Here is a 17,332-nt window from a genome sequence, read left to right on the forward strand (position 1 = left end):
ACGGCAAATTACAGCAATGCTGATGTCGGGCATATCGCTAATGCGGAGGCGTTTGGCTAATCGTAAACAATACTGGCGATCGAAAAAGATTTGTGGCTCCTACCAAGGCCTCATCGTTCACTCTGTGCTGAGAGTGACGTCGCTGTGAAATGGAGAACGGCAATTGACATGTGAGGCATTTGGGCCTGAACGCGACTTCTGCACAAAAGATTGAAGACTGACTAACCGTGTAACAACCGTTAAACGTGATTGAAACTGCAAGACTGCAAACTCTACTAAATATCCGTCAATGGTTATTACTCCCTGCATGTACGGAACTGAAGGCGACAAGATAAGCGCCGAAAGAATGATTCGCAGGTGCCTCTATCCTTCAAGTCAGCAATAAACTCCGAAGAGCATGCAGATGCTGCGAAGGGACCGCAGATTTCGAGTTTGTGGTTCCTTCTAATGTCCGTTAGCCGGCACTACAACTAAATGAAAAATAGACCTTCGGTGGCATTGTGTCCCATATTTACTACCACAAAACCGCAAATTGGACATAACAGCTATAATCCGAATATTTCTGGTTTGTCCATTGAGAGAATTTGCACATTTTTGTGAAGCCTTAAGTGAAGTCCCTCTGGCCACATCGTACAACGTCGGGCTGGCGCTGACCTCAGTGCTCCTCATGTTGTTGGCCGCCCCTTGTGGCGGCGTTCATGCGATGGTGCCGGGAGACGCAACACCAGTTAACGCCGGCAAAAACGTGCATGTCGTTAATAATAATAATAATAATAATATGTGGGGTTTAACGTCCCAAAACCACGATATGATTATGAGAGACGCCATAGTGGAGGGCTCCGGAAATTTAGACTACCAGGGGTTCTTTAACGTGCACCTAAATCTAAGTACACGGGCCTAAACATTTTCGCCCCCATCGAAAATGCAGCCGCCGCGGCCGGGATTCGATCCCGCGACCTTCGGGTTAGTAGTCAAGCGCCATATCCACTAGACCACCGTGGCGTGCATGTCGTTCAGCCATAGCAATATCTCAATACGATTTTCCGGTAACATCCGAGTAATTATTTCTCGACATGAGTGTGTCACTTGTGGCAACCTTAGAGCTGGTGATATCCACCGCAGAACTCATCTCAACTCACAAGGTGAACAATTTGTATCAATCATGCCATGCCATATATATATATATATATATATATATATATATATATATATATATATATATATATATATATATATATATATATGTGTGTGTGTGTGTGTGTGTGTGTGTGTGTGTGTGTGTGTGTGTGTGTGTGTGTGTGTGTGTGTGTGTGTGTGTGTGTGTGTGTGTGTGTGTAGCTTGAATACGGTAGAGCAACTTCGGTTGCCGCAAGGTTAGAAGTATAAACGTTGATGTGCCTTCCTAAAGAAAAGTTTATTTTTTCGACATTTCGACGCCCCGTCCTCCTCAAGACAAAAGTATTTACAGCGTGTGTGTGTGTGTTCTCTTATACCATGTTAAGAGTAGAGTAGAAAAGATGGAAAGGAATGGAAAGAGGAATGTAACAAGGGAAAAAAAATGAAAGGAAAAAGGAACAGAATTTCAAGAAGGTCAGTCAGTAAGAATGGTTTTGCTTAACGGGAACATTGTGTTAGATTAGGAAGCCATGCCATATTTTGACAAGAATAGAACCTTGGGGCCCCCACGTTCCCCTAAACGGACAATGTAATGACCCCCCGCATCTAGTATTGCACCTTCCCCTGTAAGCCCACGGGCGGAATTCTTGACGTCCTTCCTCGACGTTTACCGTGTTAAAGGAATTGGACTGAGGGCTTTCAGCGCATGCTTTTACGTGCCGCGTGGGTATAAGACCTGAAGAGGCCAGTAGTGTTACCACGCCGTCAATATTCATTAAAGTGCATTGGCTCTTTTTGGGAGAGAAAAAGATGTAGAAAAAGAGAAGGGGTGTAAAGGAAAAAGACCGAGTTAAAGTTTGTTTTGTGTATTGAAAGTTTAGGTACAGTGCTATATGCCATACACTACACTGTACGACGTCCGCGACCACTTATCTGTGCATGTCGGCTGTGATTGAAGCGGCAAATGAATCCTAGATAGTGAGACGCATAAGCTCGCAGCTGCACCAAAGAGCGGTATCATTGAAACATTATTATTGTCGCAATGGGCGGCAAGAGGCCGGGGACTGATTAGAGAATGGCGTTTGCATATTTTAATGATCGTATAATGCAGAGAGGGTACCTGGGTGTTCATTTATTCCGTTTTTGATCGTGTTGAATTTGAAGATAAGGTATATTTACGCTGCCCCGTTCTCTGATTGTTCGAAAATTGTTTCCAAGAGTCTAACCCTGATACCGTCAAGTTGTGATCTTTCAATGCGATATGTATAGAAAGCGAAATGCCGGGCAGGAAACGTACATGCAACCGATGGTTGTTGAACCTGAAGGTGCCTTTTAGAATTAGCTTCAACAAACATCGGTCGCATGTACGTTCTCTGCCCGGCATTTCACTTTCTAAACATATCGCATTGAAACATGATGCATGCATTTAGTCGCGTCGTCGTAGAGTGCGTCGGCATATTAAACCACGGCTAGAGTCAGTGGGGCACACTGTATATCTCACTTTTGCAGAACCGGGCATACTGTCCGCCGCTGCTACCGAGGAGTCCACTAGGAGGTCTACAGAGAAGAACAGGTTGACGAGGGCAAACGCACAAAAAAGAGGCATGCACTGAATGCATCTGACGGTCGTTGAATAGAAGGCAGAAGTGGGGATAGCGGCGGCGCTGGTGGTGGTAGGCCAAATGTGCACATCTTGAAACACCGTGAAAGAAGTCCGCTCTCTTTGGTCTTTTCGCTCTCCTGCCCCTGTCATAGTGTGAGCCAAGCCTCACTGCCGTGTACAAATCGTAGAAGGACCGCACGCTAACGCCGACTACTCTTCTCGATCTCCGGTTGAGACTACCGCACCAGTCCATGGCGACGCGTTTCAGGTTGTTGCAGGTACCGCCGCTGTTTCCCACCATTGACGGGATGACGCAGAATTTCAAGCGTATGGTAGCGCGCAGCGGGTGAAAGGACGAAAGTGAAACAAAAGGACAGCACGAACGTTTGTGTTGTCCTTCTGTTTCGCGGTCGTCCTTTCACCCGGTGAGCGCTGCCATACGCTATAGTGATCCACCAACTGGCCCACCAGTAAATTTCTGTATCTCATCGATTACGAAGAAGGAAGGGCAAACAGCGTGTCATAGCTATTCTCGAGAGTACAACAGCCGTTCTGTTTACTCCATGATGTTCTCTATCAAGAGAACTTGTATAGTGGCTTAACTTTGCCTACCTCCCTCCCACTCCTCCCCCTGGAATAAAGAACAAAAATAATGCGGATGTGCCACGTCCCGCGCTCACTGCAATTGGAATCAAATTAGGGAAAATGTTTTAAAGATGATTTTTCAGAAAATATCAATTTAGATAATCTAGCGGCAGTTGCACTTGTTGTCAACACAGATATTTCGCATGAACTCCGACTGAAGTCATTGACGCCTTACATAACGATCCGACCGATGGCCACTTGGGCTACAACCGCATATTCACAAGAAACAGGCAGAACTACTGACTGAGAGATAATTGCAGCTGTTTTGAAACCCTACGTTCTAAGATATATGGACGACTGGCGCTGGTGCAACGCGACGTGTTAATAATGCTCTGTGCCTCAGCACCAGGAACACCGCTTGCGCTAACTAGATTAACCCTTCAAGGCCTGTCTTCAATCTGTACCACCATCAAGATATAAATTTTCATTAAGGCATTATCTTAATTGACTTTCGAAAACAGGTGTTCTGCAACGGAGAACAGCAGCAGCCTGAACAACGCGATTTTTCGCCCTGGTCGTCCACCTGGTGCATGGCGCTCCTGCTGTATCCAACACAGCCAGAGGTATTGCGTCACGGCGGCGCTTGTGGGAGATGGTTATGCAGCTATGTGGTGCGGCTAACTGGACGACAACGTCCAAAAATATGTATGGGCCGACTGATCACTACAACAATACACTGGCGGAATTGATGGGCATGAACTTAGATGTCGGCCTCAAGAATAGGGATGAAATTTTACCTTATGCGACCTATGCGTTGAAAAATGCTTGTCAAGAGTCAACACCCATGGCGTCCCTCAGCCTCACTTACGACCTTGAAGATACAAAGATGTCGGATGCGATGCTTCCACACAAGCAGATGAGAACGACATGCGTGCGCGGGAGTTTTCGAAATAGGCAGAAGGGGCCAGCCATGCAAGTTTCGCGTTTGCAAATTAAACCGTACTGTGACGACCGGCACTACAATATTCGACACATACCCGTTACGTACGATGCTGTGTTCAAAGTATGCGTTTGGACACCTATGGACGTTGTTCTCAGAGAACCACCTGTGGGGATACTTCGGGCCCTACAAAGTTCTGCACGGCATGAGTGACGCGTATTACAAAGTGGTTCCAGAAAGCAGTCGCTGCTCCAGGTTCCAACATCTGCACTTCAGTACTTCAGTATAAATACAAGCTCAGGCGTTATCAGCAGGGCGACTGTCCCGTATATACGAAAACCCATTTCAAGCAACGTACGTCTCTTCGCCCCGCTCTTCTCCGCTGCTGGATGGTTGTGGAATCTGCTGCGCGTGGTAGGCGGTGGGCTGCCCGTCTGCCATGTTGGAGAAACTGCGGGCCGCACTGACTTGACAAAACCGGGAGAGCCGGCTCTACCTCCAGCGCAGACTGCCCACGCCGAGCAGTGGGTCAGGCACTCCAGGTGCGGTGCCTGGAGTGCTTGGCCTACTGCTCGGGGCAGAGCGGTGCAGGTGGACCTGAGAGCCCGTCGACAAGAGCACCCGCGTTCTGGTTGGTCAGAATGATGATGATGATGATGATGCTGCTCCAGGGTAGCTTGGCACCTACCCACTCAGGAGGACCAATTAAGAGTCGGCGGATTATATAGTCTGAACCTTTTTAAGTGTAATAGAGGTTACAGTGTTAGTTACGGTAGAAGGGTCGATAATTGGTCTAGTTGGTACATATTCCTTCAGTGAACTGGGAGCGCGGAAACAGACAAAGGACGACGAAGGACTACACAACACGAGCGCTCGTATTGCGTAGGTCTTCATCGTCCTTTGTCAGTTTCCGCGCTCGCACTTCACTAAATGGTTAATTACGGTGTTACGGCGTAAGGCTTCGTTTAACAGTGGAGTTGTTTAAGCTTGGCAAATTTGCGTCCAGTGTTCGCAGAAACTTCCTCGCCGGGCGATGACGTCACCATGCGTCGCCTAGCAACGCGTCGGAGGAAGGAAAGGGGGAGGAGGCAGATGAGAAGTGGAGATTAAGAGGAGAGGGCAACAATACAACAAAAAAAAAACTGTATATATAAATAAGCGCATATTTCAACACTTCGCAAGTAAACAAAGTCGAAGCACTTGATAACTCAAATTCATTCATCGAATTGTGCACGCAAATTTTCAATGGAACCGCCTGAGCCAACTGAAAACGAGTGTTTCCATTTGGCAATTGCAGTTGATCCAAATGGCCCTACTGAGGATTCCATTTCGCCCAATGGGAAGTGAGTTTCCAATTATGAGCTTCTAAATGGTGCAAGTGAGGTACCACTTGAACCATTTCGTAATTTCAGTTGTTCCAAATGGTCAAGTTAGAGATTCTATTTGGCCCAATTGGAAGTGAGCGTATCCCCTTGAGCCATTTGGAAATTCCAAATGGTCCTCTTGGTTATACCGTTCGACCCAATTGGAAATCACTGTTACCATTTGAACCCATTGATATTTCCAAGTTGTTCCAATTGTATTTTTTTTTTCAACTGGGAACTTGCGTACATTTCCGAGTTTACGAGCGATATTCGGCATATCAGTGGCAGATACAGCCATGATGGTGACGCACTATTCCGAACAGAAGTCAACGGAACGGTTGATCAGCGCCCACCAGTGTATTTTGCAGCCATGGCTACATCACAACAGGAGGACAGCGAGATTAAGGTTCTACGACTACAAGAGAACTCTCTCAATTTCGGAAATGTGGAACTTCCAGGCCGTGCGATTCCCCTGCTTTGCGACACCTTAAACATAATTACTTTGTAGTGGCACAAATTAAACTGTGATTATGCCCATTCGTGCTGAGAAACATTGCAGCTAAGCGCAACAACAAGATATATATGCAGGGCGCTGAAGCGTCACTTCACATATATAATCTGCAGTCCTTGCCCAGCAGTGCACTGAAGTTTTTCCAAGCGGAATGAGAGACTGCTGTATAGGAAGTCGACACATGTGCACACTTTGAAATCTGTTTGAGGAGTGTTTTCGGGAGAAGCAATGGGGTCTTGATATGTCAACAACCGTATTGTTTAGTAGCTTAGTGGCAGCGAATAGTTTTATTTATGGATTGCCCAGAATTTGTCTGAGATGTGCCAATTTTTCAGCCCACGTGACCTAACATGGCTTGTTACTGTGTTGTCAATGCGCCGGGCTATGTAGATAAATTTTGTGTGATGTTGCCGACATGTACCAAATTGTGATGCACTGCACTTTTCCTTGGCATTGCACTGTCAGGGGATCTTTTCTTACATATCGTCGTGGGCTGCCACCAATGAAGATGTATAAAAAATTTTGTGAGCGGACAGCAACCGAAACTATGCATCAAACTGTTCCAAAATGGTTCGAAAAGCGCCGAGTTGGCACATAACAATGGTGAGGGTTTTCTCTCGTAAGTTACCGCCCTTTCCTCATTTATTCAAAACTGAGTGTATCAGCATTGTTGTTTCATAGCCGTTCATTTTACTAACGTCACCTCAATGTATGTATGTATGTATGTATGTATGTATGTATGTATGTATGTATGTATGTATGTATGTATGTATGTATGTATGTATGTATGTATGTATGTATGTATGTATGTATGTATGTATGTATGTATGTATGTAATCTTTTAAACGAAAAGTTATTTTTTTTTGCTTGGTGCAACATTTACAAAAATTTTGCTGATTTTCTTTTTAGTTCTCCTTTTGCTGTCCCATTTTCATTTCTCTAGTATGTTTCCTACTGCTCGAAAATGAATATAACCCTACATAAAATGTGCGCATTCAAACAAGGTGCTTGATTTTACGACGTACGGTCGCGAGCAAGAAGTTGGTAACTGTGGAACCAATCAGCAAAAATAAGTTTATGGTACCACTCCTCTGTGCAACATTGCTTCTACATATTTTGTTTGTCGAATATGTAGATTTCAACTAGTCGGTTTCAACCAGCATAAGCAAGCCTTCGCCCGTGGCTGTACATACTTGTACATACGTGCGTGGCATTTCTGAATATTGTCACACGTGTTGCCAATTAATGTTACACAAACCTAGTCAAGCTGAGTACGCGGATTTTTTATCTGTGCACCTGTCATCTGTGCTGTAGCTGCTGTTGATATGAAATAAGCTCGGGTTTAAAATTCTCGTAGACTTACCAAGGGAAGAGTAGCCCTGTATGACGCAAATGAATTCACCGTAATCTTTTCCATGGCCTAGTGTTTCGCTTGAGACGATTGGGGACCCTCTCCTCAGAACTCGATAACCTGCTGGAGTTCTTTGTAACCATTGACAGAGGCATTACGCGGAGCTGCGCAACACAAAAGAGACCGAGAGAGAAGACACAAACACATCTCTGTATTTGTGTCTTCTCTCTCTGCCCCTGTCGTTTTGCGCTGCTGCGTGTAATGAATCCCACCCAACTAGCACGGAAATGTGTCCCGACAAAGGTAGTCATCTTGGCCGCAAGCACTTAGGTCGCTGCGTGTCTCTTGATTTTATTGAAAACATCGTGATCTCTGACCGGCGCTCGATTAGCCAGAGACGTCTAAACTAATGGCCCAGGTATGATAATTGAGTTTCGGAACTGGGCGCTCTTCAGATAGTAGTCGTTAGAGGAAAAAAGAAACTGTTAATTGTGTAATCCGAGAGGGAGCACGGCGCAGCGTTTTTGGTTCTAAAGGGGAGTGAGAAAAACGCCAGGCCTGCGCGGAAATTGCAGCACAGGCACAGCGAAAGCTGGAAGAGCGGCATTTCTATATAGCCCGTTATAATCTCTCTTGGGGCTACTATACAAGTACACTGGCAAGGTACCCACTACGCCATATGATCAGAATTTTTGTGAAGTTGGGAAGCACCCACTACGTCGTTATTCGTCCTTCTGCGAAGAATCGAGGTGCCATCTGCAAGGCATTACGTGCACTTTGTTGATGCGACGGCTGATGACGATGAAGAATTATGGCTGAGCCCTTTGTAATGGGTTGGAAGCTTCAAACGACGCACTATTTACATAATTCGCATTGTGTGACGTTCGGTCGTTATTTCACTATTTCACTTTCCCACCACGCTATATAACATACAATAACGTGAGAAAGAGAGAGGGAGGGGGAAATAACTTTCTAGAGACCCTAAGGAAATGGATCATCATGGGGGCCTTATGGGCTTTCTTGGCAATCAAGAGAAGTATGCGCTTGCGAAGAACCACTACGCTATAAATCGTCCTCACCTTTTTGAAGCCGGGAAGCGGCCAATATGCCATTTTTCGTCATTCTGCGGGGAACCGTGGTACACGCTAAACACCTGGGCCAGTAAACAGGCCCAGACTTTTTGTTTTACACCCCCCAAACAAGCTCGCCAATTCGTACAGCAGACCACGGCGATCACATTTTCCGAATATTACAGCGCTGCGCGCCACGCAGACCCTTCATTTCGAAAAACAATCCCCGCGCCTCTTTCCTTCGCCTGACCAATCCCCCTCGTACGCGCAGTGACGCAAACTTGCCCATGAGCAACTTGGCGTACCACTGAGCTCGTCGATTGGTCTAAACCAGGTGTCAACAAACAGTTGTCAAGTTAACGTCATGCAGTTCCTGTTCCCACCCACCGCTACGAAACTGCGCCTTGTTTCTTGGCCTTGCGGTGATGCGGTTTCGGCCACGCAGTTGTCGGGTTTGGGCGCGAGGACATACCGTGGCGCCGCCATGCGGAGGCATCCCTGTGACGTGCAAGGTTGGATTGCTCCGCCAGCCCTCTCCCACTCAGCACACAGCCGCTTTCGCGTCTGCTTGTTTATTATTATTGTTGTACCTCACTTTGAGGAAGACAGTAAAATACTGCTGCGGCTTCGTCACTGACTGTACGAAATGCTAAATAACTGCTCAGAAAAAAATATTACGTCCTCATAATGCCTTAGACAGCGTCCTGACTGCCGGCGTCGTCTGCTATGGCCACCGATATGGAAACTACGAGGGCCGCGCACGCTGATTTTGTAAAAGGTAACGTTGCGTCGAATGGCCTTTAGCGCGTGCTTGCGACAATGACACATATTTTTGCTGCAAGAAATGCGTGTAACCGTGCTACTTCACTCATTGTAAGTTTGCATTTAAAAGGGGGTCGCGGTTGACACGACAAGCATGGGCAAATTTACATTCCTGTTTAGTACACATAGCCCTATGACACACGACAACAATGGTTTCTCCGCTTTGTGGGAAGCAATCCAGTATGATTAGAGACTCATGACTCTGCAACCTGTCTCGTATGATTGGAGACAAACGCACGAGAGCCATATGTACGCGCGCGCCTCATTCAGTGTTGTGGCTAGATAACATTCCACATGAGTTTGTCTGCGGCATTATTTTAATATCTATCTGTTGCTTCTCATTGCACGAATTTTCTAAGGTTGTCACACGTACGGTGCATTTTCGATCGCCACCGAGCCACATCGGGATGAAAATTTTCCACAATTGACTCCGTTACACAGCTTGCACAAAGGGGAAAATCGCGATAAAAAAATACGGTCCCAATCGGGCTCGACTGCGATAGCAAATGCACCGTGTGCCGGCCAGCCGTATTACTTGCGCACTTGAATGGCCATGCTGCAAGGTGTAGCTTACCGTGGTCTAAATGGAAATTTTATGTTGCAGTGAAAATACCAGCGTCCAGCATTTATAAAGCTTCATTGATAAGCAGTATGACACTTCGCGGCTACTGTGAGAAAGTGAATCAGTGTTTGAAGCTGGCCATGTTTTCGCCTGAAGCGTAAAAGAACATCTATAGAGAAGAATAAGTGCAACTGGCTATGGGCTCATTTTACAGAAATAATCTATAAGCAAGGAAACCCATGGGCTGAAGTCGAGAGTCGGACGGAAGCGCGTGTGGTCGGGAAAAGACGCGAGGACAATTAAAATGAACACGAGGGCGGGAGAGGGGGGGGGGCGCAAACTGTGGTAGAAGTGACATCGGCGAGACAGGTAACTTTCAGCAAAGACTCAAGCAGCACATGTATGACGTAAGAAATGCTTCATCGAACGCACTGGCCGAACACGTAGAAGCAACTGGCCACGAAATATACCGGGATAAGGCAATGATAACGGAAAGACAAAAGAACTGGACTTCTCGGCTTTATATTGAATCTCTGACAATCTAGACAACGGCGCACACGCTTAATCGTCATGACGACAACTTTCCAGACGTGTCCGTACGTTGCTTACGTCAAATTTTAAAACATACATAACCGGACTGCTTGCGCATTCATTTAGTAACTGTGAACAAGGCTCCCGTGCGGGAGCCGGGACGTCTTGCTTTTATGAATATTCGTGGTCGGTGTCCATTTTAACACCATAGACTTGAAATAACAAAAGAGAAAGACAGGTGACAGCGGCATCATGCTCGTGAAAAACAGGGTAGCGATAAAAGTGAAAGCTCACGCCTGGCCCCTTCGCGTACGTAGTGCACTGTGGCACGGAGAAGAAGAGTACCAGGCCGCCGATAATATTTATTGTACTTTTCAGGATTGTGTAGTCTCTGGGGGTCCACACACAAGAAGTGAAAGCAAAACAACGCTGTTCAAAAGCGAAAACGCCGCGAAATCGCGGTTACAACAACGAATTCAACCGTCCGCTTCCCTTCGCCAGAGCGAGGCGAGGCCACGTGATCCAACCCTGCACGTCACAGCGATTGCAGCGCCCGCGTATCATGTGGTGGGCCTCGCGTCCAGCGCACTGCACAGCACTACAGTGTTCTGAAGCACGCACTTCGCCTTCGACATGAGGCGAAGCGTTGTTCAGTTGTCTGCGATCCCCGGTAGCTAGGACTAGGACGGGTCACGCGCTTGCTTGGTTTTCCCATTGCACGCGCGGGAAAGTATAGTGAACGGCGAGAAGGTGGAAAGAGCATGGATAACAAATCCTTACGTAATGTCCTGCGTGATGCGCGAATATGCCTAATAACACGGGCGTACAGAGGAATTTGCAGCAACAACCAAGTCGGGTAAAACAAATGTAAGCTGCAAGAATGATCGAATGATGGGTGGTCCCGCGTCTTGTAGGTTCAAAATTCGAAGGCCATGATGCGGTATATATATATATATATATATATATATATATATATATATATATATATATATATATATATATATATATATATATATATATATATATATATATATCTCCCTTTCTCTTTGTTTCTCTGTAGTCGATTAAAAGAGGACGAAGAGAGTGCGCTCAGGCCAAATTGTTGCGAACTCCATGCATATGTCTCGCGAAAAACAGCGCTAATGATGATGATAGTTTTCTTTCCACTTCGACCGGACCAAGGTCAAGCAGTTCCACCGTTAAAATGTATCGCAAACTTCGGCTCTCCCGCGCAACAGTTGCGCAACGCGCATTGGAAGGAGCAACGCGCAACTGTTGCGCGTTGACGGACGGACGCCGCCGTTGGACGCCGCCGCCGCGTTGCGCAACAGTTGCGCAACGCGCGTTGGAAGAAGCAAGGAGCAACTGTTGCTATGCGCCGCTGTGCAATCACGTGATTGCTGAGAGACTGTGAGGGGGAGAAGGCCACAGCTGGCACCGTGCCAAGGCACGAACGGGCAGATCGACGGACGGACGGACGGACGCCGCGAGTATGAGACATTAAAGGCTTTCGCCTTGAAGCTATGTCAGCTGCAGAGAAGAGAGCTCGCAATACCTCTGGTCCCGGAGGCAGCGCAAAGCCGTGTTAGGTGCAAAAAGCTTTCTAGGGGGATCAATACAATCGAATTAACGGGAAAAGAAGATGGCTTTCGCCGTCGAGTCGCCTTGAGCGAATGCGTAAGGAATCGTGTGATTTTCGTTTTTTTTTTGTTCCCTGCTAAATGTTATGTATAGTGCTGAAGGAATCAAACGCGTCAATTTAGGACTAGGTAATGCACATATTTTCTTTTTTACCGTCTCTAGTGCATGTCATATCGGCGTATTAATGGCTCGCAAACACATCATGGCTCGCGGCATGATGTGTTTATCTGACAGCAATCGTGCAAACCAGGTGTGGTACTTGATGTTTTGATGTCCCGTTTCACGCCACGAGCACAGTATGGTGCAGGCTGTAGCCTATCTGGCTCACGCCGCGCATAATGGTTTTCATATCACGCTTACGCAGGTGTGCATGTCAACGCTGTGTATGTCAGTTAAAGCTGTCGCACTACATGTGTGAAACTGTTTCCATTAAACAGACCGCAGGACAAAGCGTCATTTTTTTTCGAATTGGTGCCCACCGGAAAGATTTTCGCCTGTCTTTCCAAGATTATTAAATCTCCGGAGTTCTTTACGGCGCACCTGAATGGGATTATCGAACTCATTAAAGAATTAATTAAAGAAAAACGTGCTCAGGTTCTATAGAATATTTCAGTCGTCCGTCGTTGGTGCAATCATAGGCAAGCATTTTAGGGGCGAAGCACCTTAAGGCCGAGATATAGTCCGGCGTAGCGTGCACGCGCGACCACGCGCGACGCGGTTAAAGGGACACTAAAAGCAAATAACAATTTATGTCAGAGTGAAAGCTCAATGTATGACAACTTCTAAAACGGCAATATTATCAACAGCAGTGCCCTACTTACCGAGAAATTAAGCTAAATGCATCACACCATGAGCGCCACGAGTGGGACATTTTCGAAGTGATCCCGATGACGTATGAGAGTCTGCCTACAATAAATGACTAGTAATAAAACTAGCAGTAATAAAAAAAGAACCTTCCGTGCATCAAAAGACGTAATAAAATGATGTTTGTTCGTTTCCGTTTGATTCATGGAAAAAAGAACCTCTGTGGCGTTGCCATGGGGAACGGCGCGCGTGATTCAAAGGTTCCGTTTTCGCCGAACTGCGCTTCGCCCGGCGCACTGCTTCGCTCACGCGGTCGCGTCTCAGCAGCATACCGCGTTCATCGGGGCTCAAGTCGCTGAATTGGAGCCCAGCGTCGCGAACCCATTGTCTCGTTGTCAAGTTCTCCGTCCACATCCACTGCGGCGATTGCGGCAAGCTTCGATGGCTTCGATGGCCGTTGTTGCTGCTGTGGGTCCCGCTACTTTCGCAATGCTGCTACTAGTGTCGGCGGCCGCGCTGTAAAGGCGGGCAACGTTGGGCACGGGAGCAGTGACGTATGAAAGTCTGATTTCAGGCGGGTGATTTGAAGTGCGCTAACGCGATGCAGACCACTAAAACGTGATTTTATTTCAAAATAAGCACTTCCTTGGCATAAAAGTAGCACTACGAGGTTTCTGGACCGCTATTTCAACAATCAACGTCGACTTAATATTTGCCTTTAGTGTCCCTTTAAGCTACGCCAGCCCAAACCGGAGAACTTATAGTCTGGCGTCACGGCGTAGCTGGCGCGCCCGGCGACATTCGGCGCGCTCTGCGTGGCCGGCGCGGAGATAGAGCATGTTCCTATTTCACGCGCTCCACGTGCTACATGCGGCTGGCGTTAGACCACAATGCACTGCGCGCGGCAGCGATGGTCGGCGAAATGGCGGCGTGTGGCCCGCGTTCGGAAAGTGCGGCCGTGTTTTACTCTACATTGATCGACGATGACACGATTGCGCGCCTGCTCGAAGGGATTATAAATCACATGTGTGTGTAGACCAGCAACAGCATGGACTGCTGCGACACGGAGGGGAAAACGAACGCCTGGGAAGCATGCCGAATTCGATCTCGTATGTACGTACATACATGATCCACTCCGTTTCTGATGCAAGCAATGTAGCCATTTTCTGGCTCCCAGAGCGTTGAATGCAATGCTTGTGAGGAAAGTCGTTTCCGATGCAAAGTCAAACAGTGCACATAGCGAGAAAAAAACACGACGTGTGTCAACCAAAAAGCGCGCGCAAAAATCAAAAACAGCGGGCCGGCGGGGCCGTGGAGTCAGGTGGAAACTGCGCATGCGCCACTGAATCAGGTAATTGCCGCAGCTAGGGTATTCTAGCCACTGTAGCTAGGGTGGCCACCCAAACCTCCTTGGGCCACCCTACCGCAGCTGTCAAAGTGAGCGAATTTTCAAGCAGATGGCGCTGGCTTCGCGCGGCACGCGCGCGCTACTGTAGAGTGCTCTCTGGCAAAATCACGGAGCTGGCTGGTGTAGCCGGCGTCGCGTAGCGGACCTCGTCGCGCGCAACATTGTGCGCTGAGCGCGCCGGACTGTATATAGGCCTTTAGGGTCTCGGCGTGCATCGTCGTCTGCTGTCGTGACGGTCCATTTGCTTGAGCGCAAGAGAGCAAGAGAGGGCGCCAACACCTCAGCGCTCGCCATGTGGCGAGAGAGAGCGACCGGCGCGCGTTGAGTAGAGGGCGCTGGTTGACTATGGAAACTAGAGTTACTGTATTGCTACCTAGCATATACAGTAACTCTAATGGAAACACTCTTTCTGCGATGAACGCTCAACGGCTGAACCTGCTGAGCTACCAGCTAGCAAGGAACGAGAACGCGCCCTCGCCCGCGAGAGACAACGCCGACGCAGGCAACGTCTGCTAGCGAGAATTGTTGATTGAAAAAACCGACTGCTCGCGCTTCTTTTTTTTTTTATTGAACCGACTGCTTGCACTGCACAACCGTTCACCGGCCACCCCGTATATATAGGCACCGGATCTTGACCTGCAATGTAGTGCCGGTGGGAGATTTCTCTTGCGCGTATTTGAGGAATAAAGATTCGCAGCGTGCACGTGAACTAAAAGCTGACTGCGATCTTCCTCCTGTCTCTCATTGCCCATTAGCAGTGATTTTGTTGTGGGAAACACCGGCGCACACTGCATGCTTCGCCCCTCCCCAGGTTTCACGTTATTGGAGCTGTTTGGAGGAGGAGGAGAGGTTGAGGAAAGGAAAAGGCGCAACTTCTGCAACCCTAATTGGGAGCACGGCTCAGCGCCTGTAGGGGAAGGGAGGAAAGGGAGATATAGATGAGAAGAGGGAAGAGAAGGAGAGGAGGAATGCTGTCCATGACCGAGGACGCGGCGGGCGGCTACTATAGCCGGTTGGCAAGTCCAGTGTCCTCAAGGAAGCGAAGAACCGCCTTGAAAACCTGGGTGTGGTGCTTTGCAGGGAAAAGGAGGTCCCTCTGTGTAGCCGCGGGAATACCCTGGCGACGGAGTGCGGCGAGCAAGGCAGCTCGTTGTGCTTGAAGCGCTGGGCACACACACAACAGGTGATCAATTGTTTCGTCTGCCCCACACGCACTGCACGCAGGTGACGAAGCTCTGCCGAGCCGATGACGTCGTGCCGCAAGCCAGGAGCAGCCGATCCGTAGACGCAGTAGAAGGGACCGCTCCCTCCTGGAGAGGCCCCTGTCAGGCAGCCGGGTCGGAGGTTCCAGCCTGGCCACACGTTCGTCGGGGTGGCAGCGTAGCAACAGCCGCCTCAAAGTCAGCCTCGAATAGTCTGAGGCGACCACAGCACGGCAGACAGCGACGGTAGAGTGATGTGCCTTCTTCGCCAGTGCGTCTGCTTGCTCATTTCCCTGAATACCCACATGAGATGGGACCCAATGCAGGGAGACATCGACGCCGCTGGCGAGGAGGGCATGCAGCTTGGTGACCAGCAGTTGAGTTCCGAAGCCCGCCCGTTCCGGTTTCGCGACGGCCTGCAGTGCGGCTCGTGAGTCGCACGCGACAGCCACGGGACACATGGGGGGGTCTGCTGCCAGGAGGTCCACGGCGAGGTGGAGACCGGCCGTCTCTGCGGCGGTAGAGCAGGCATCAAAGGGGAGACGACAGGCGGCCGTTCTGCCAAGGGCTGGCATGACGCAGGCGGCCGTGGCGGAGCCTGTAGCTGGGAGAACGGAGCCATCCGTGTAGACAATAAGCCTACCAGCCAGCTCTTCCTCTAGCTTGGAGGCGACTGCCTGCTGGAGAGCGCAGGTGGGTGAGCGACGCTTGGAGAGCCGACCTAGATCGGTAGTGACTGTCAATGGTTTCACTGTCGGCGGAGGAGGGGGCATGGCTGGAGGCACAGGTCCTACAGCTTCTCGATAGACCTGTAGCAGTGCGCCCATCCGAGATGTTGGTCGACTTTCCAGCCGGGCAAGGAGAGGGCGTCCATCAGGCGCGTGGGCGAGCCGATCGATGTGGAGGAGACCACGCTGCTGTAAGAGCAGGGAGAGGGGCCAGGCGCCCGCCTCTGCCAGGGTGGCTGCCACTTGCGAGGACCGCGGCAGGCCAAGGACACTCCGAATGAAGCCCCTATGCAACAGCTCGAGGCGCTCCAGTTGCCGGAGAGGAAGCGCCACCAGAGGCAAGGCGTACAGGAGCCTCGCGGTTGCAGCTGCTGCATGAAGACGAAGAGCCCAGGATGGTGCGCAGCCGCGGCCGCTCAGGAAGATGCACTTCACCGCCTTCTGAACTCTTTTCACCATCCCCATGGCTTCTTTGATGGCGGGAGCCCAGGACAGCCGGTGGTCGATACGGAGCCCAAGGTAGGTCACTGTAGTCTCCCACGGAATCATGGAGCCATCGATGGTGAGGCGCGCCACGCGGCGGCGCGTTCTTGCCTTAGGGTGCACAAGAAGGGCCTTCGTTTTGGCCGAAGACACCGCCAGGCCAACAGAGGCGATGTGGTCGACCACGGCGTTCAGTGAATCCTGGAGGCAGGATCGGACAGAGCGCAGATTCCTGGTGGGGCCCCAGTTCCACAGGGCGACGTCGTCAGCGTATATGGAGCAGTGGACCGGGTAACGCTGTCCGGAAGGGATGGCAGAAGGCAGATGTGCCAAGGCGACGTTAAATAGGAAGGGGCTCAGGACAGAGCCCTGTGGCACACCTGACGTGACCGGATGTGGAGAGCTGAGAGCTCGGCCGACTCGCACGCGGAAAAAACGGCCAGACAGAAAGCCCTGCACAAAGCACAGCATGCGGCCTCCGACGCCCAAGGTTGCTAGTGCCTGTTCGACCGCCAGGTGAGGCAGGCCATCGAATGCACTCTGCACGTCCAAAAGCACTAGAAGGGCCGCTTCCTTCCTGCTTCTTGCATGCTCCAGTGCCGAGACGACGT

This window comes from Rhipicephalus sanguineus, chromosome 6 (genome assembly GCF_013339695.2).
Source record: "Rhipicephalus sanguineus isolate Rsan-2018 chromosome 6, BIME_Rsan_1.4, whole genome shotgun sequence".
Taxonomy (NCBI): Eukaryota; Metazoa; Arthropoda; class Arachnida; order Ixodida; family Ixodidae; genus Rhipicephalus; species Rhipicephalus sanguineus.